Source organism: Penaeus monodon, chromosome 29, assembly GCF_015228065.2.
Source record: "Penaeus monodon isolate SGIC_2016 chromosome 29, NSTDA_Pmon_1, whole genome shotgun sequence".
NCBI lineage: Eukaryota > Metazoa > Arthropoda > Malacostraca > Decapoda > Penaeidae > Penaeus > Penaeus monodon.
Genome location: NC_051414.1, coordinates 13087540 through 13090540, shown reverse-complemented (window position 1 = coordinate 13090540; position 3001 = coordinate 13087540).

The window sequence follows — 3001 nt, the reverse complement described above, 5'->3', positions numbered from 1 at the left end:
CTGCGCTTCCTCTCGCCTATAAGTATAGTAGTTGTTGGCATTTCCGCCAACAACTGCGTGTTGAATGTTTATTTGAATGAACAGAAATACTTATTCTTTAACAATGCTATAAAAAAGGAAACAACTCGCTATCATTTTTTTTTTTTTTTGCGCCGGACTGAAAAGGCGCATCAGAAAAGGGGACCATGGAATCCTGTCTCAGTCAATTGATCCAGAAAATACGGTCACCGTATCAGGGCCTCCGACCCATCCCACCCTCTCCGGGAATAATAAAGGGCAGGAGCCGCGTTTCGCCAGCACACCCTGACGAAGCCGTCCTCCCCGCTCACTTCCCTCACCCTGCCATTCAGCATGGCTGCCTGATTAGCTTGGTAAAGCTTTTCGCTTTTCTTTCTTTTCAAACTCAAATCCTAAAGTTACTGCATTCGATGTAATACGAAATTGTTCATATAATTTACATCTTATCAACTTTGACCTTTTCCTTCTCAGCTAAAGAGAAATCGTTTGTTTTTTTTAGGTGCTGTTGTCCGTGCTTACGGTTAGCACACTAAGCTTGCCTCGTCCCGATGAAAGTGCCTACTGAATTCCTCAAGTAGTAACCGGCAGACGTTTCCCAGTACTATGTCCTGCACAGTGGTGGCAACCGACCAGTACGGCCATGACGACCGGAGAGGGAGCCTTCGAGAGTGCCGATCAGCTACGCCAGACAGCAACGAGGTTCTTTTGGCTATGTAGCTCCCGATGGTAAGCCAAGTCAGCCTTCACCTATGAGGCAGTGAGGGAGGATTCTCCCCTCAGGGTGCTCACCTTCCCGCCACGCATCCAACTTAGAGGCTTGCGCGCGCACGCTCAAGCTCGCGCAAGAGGCCTCCGTTCGTCGACCCTCTATCCAATTCGAAACGCAAATGCTTCCTATGGATTCGACTTTCGCAGAACAAGGTCCTGTTTCGTCGGAAACAGTGATTCTGACCGGCAACGTTCGTGGCTCTTACTCCTATACCGACGAATCAAGGCGCACTCGCACTTACTCCTACACTGCTGGCAGAGGCACCGGTTTGTGGTGGAAGGTAGCGATCTTCCTACCCGCCACAAGACCTCCAAGGTCCACTCCCGCGCCCTCGACCTCCTCTGTAACGCGATTCTCTCACTCTCTCCTAGGACTGGATATGCGGCCACTCCAAGGACCTCTTTCATCCTCTCGTGGTGTCGGCTCATTCCCTGGATCTACAGAGCCACCCCTCGTCTGGGCAGAGCGGTGCCAGCCCACAGATGGCTCCCTATTCCTTCTCTTTTGACGCCGGGATCACTCGCGATCCGAATCTGCCGATGGAAACCTCAACGGTGGAAGGACACTTTTCCTTCGTAGCAGATGACGTAGTCCAACGAAATGTTAACTACGCCGCCGGTGCCACCGAGGAATTCCAGGCTTCGGGAGAACCACCTTCCTACTGCTCCTCAACCTCATCCGCCTCCAGCCCGCATCAACTTCCTTTGCTTCTCACACATCCTTCCGTCCAGTCCTGACCCTACCGCCTTTTCCCTTTCTCTCGTCCTTCATTCACCTTATTCCGCCTCGGGTGTTTCAGCTTTCTCCTCTCAGGGGGCGGTCCAGTGGACGTCCATTCGGAGAAGCTAACACGCGCAACTGAAACACGTCCTGATGGAGGCTATTCCTTCCCTACCAGGCGACACCCACTCACTCCCGAGCAAGGAGTCTGGCGACGCACATACAATGTTGACGGCAAATTCGCCTTTGTAGCAGATGACGCCAACAAAGAGCTATTCGCTATCAAGCTGGATCTGATACGGGATTCCTTCTGAAGGTAGCTCACATTCCGTAGGACTGAGGTTCCTGGGGCCCTCCGTCAGCCAACTGGCAGGATTCGTTCCAGTTGCGAGAAACCCCTTCGTCGACCCTCTCGCTGACACCCAACGCTGAATGCCTCCTACACCTTCGCCTTCCGACTCAGAACATATTCTCGCTTCAGAGTCAGCCGACGCAGACGGAACGTCCAGGACTTACACGCTGCGTCGACGACCAAGGACACGCCCGCCACTTACCGTTTCCCGCGCCGGAGAAGGTGGTAGGATTTCGAGTCTGAACAAGTCCCTCATCTCCCGCCTGCTTCGCTTTTTCCGCCTCTTCGTCCCTTCTGCAGCTGCCAACGATCACACCCCCTCAAGCCCTTCCACTTACACCGGTATTTGCTGCGTCATCCCTGAGATATCCTTCTATCTGCTGCCATCCTGCATTCCTCTTCCTCTGCCGGAGATTCAGGTCAGCCTCTGGACCGATTCCAGGCCTTGCGTCAGTAAACGACGCCACCAAAACCCCACATACCGGTCGTTACGTCCCCTCCCTTCGACAAGTGAGATTCTTCTTCTCTTTTGCACCTTATGTTGTGTCAGCAGACTTGTATCATATTCGTTGTACAATTGTTAAAAAAATCAGTAGTAGACAAACTATTGATGTATGGATACCTTGCACGTAACAAATGAAAAAAATCATGTTCACGGATCTAGAAATTACAAAGTTCCTTACATAGTGAGGCCAGTTTGTTTGGATATCAACCGATCGTTATGTGAGTAGACTCCATATGATATTTGATTTTTCACATATTAGTGGAAAAGTAGGGTAAAAAGTATTTTACCACTAAACCATACATAATCTAGAATTATGAAAAAGAACGTAATCGTGAAAACTTTGCGTTATCGATGAATTACACTTTAATCACGAATTGAAGATCATAACATAATGCACAATAATTCAACCTGGTTTGCAATCATAAGCCGTAAGTTCTCCACCTCCAAGCAAACGTTTCAACAAATTGCATTATATAATGTGTAGAACGACTAGAAAATTCAACATTCTCCCCAAAGACATATGCAATTTACTTTCACAGTAGGGGATAACATCATAATGCCTGATTTAGACGGATGCCAGTTGATGCAGAACGTATTTTTGTGTATATGGTATAAATTGTGGGTATATTAAATGGCC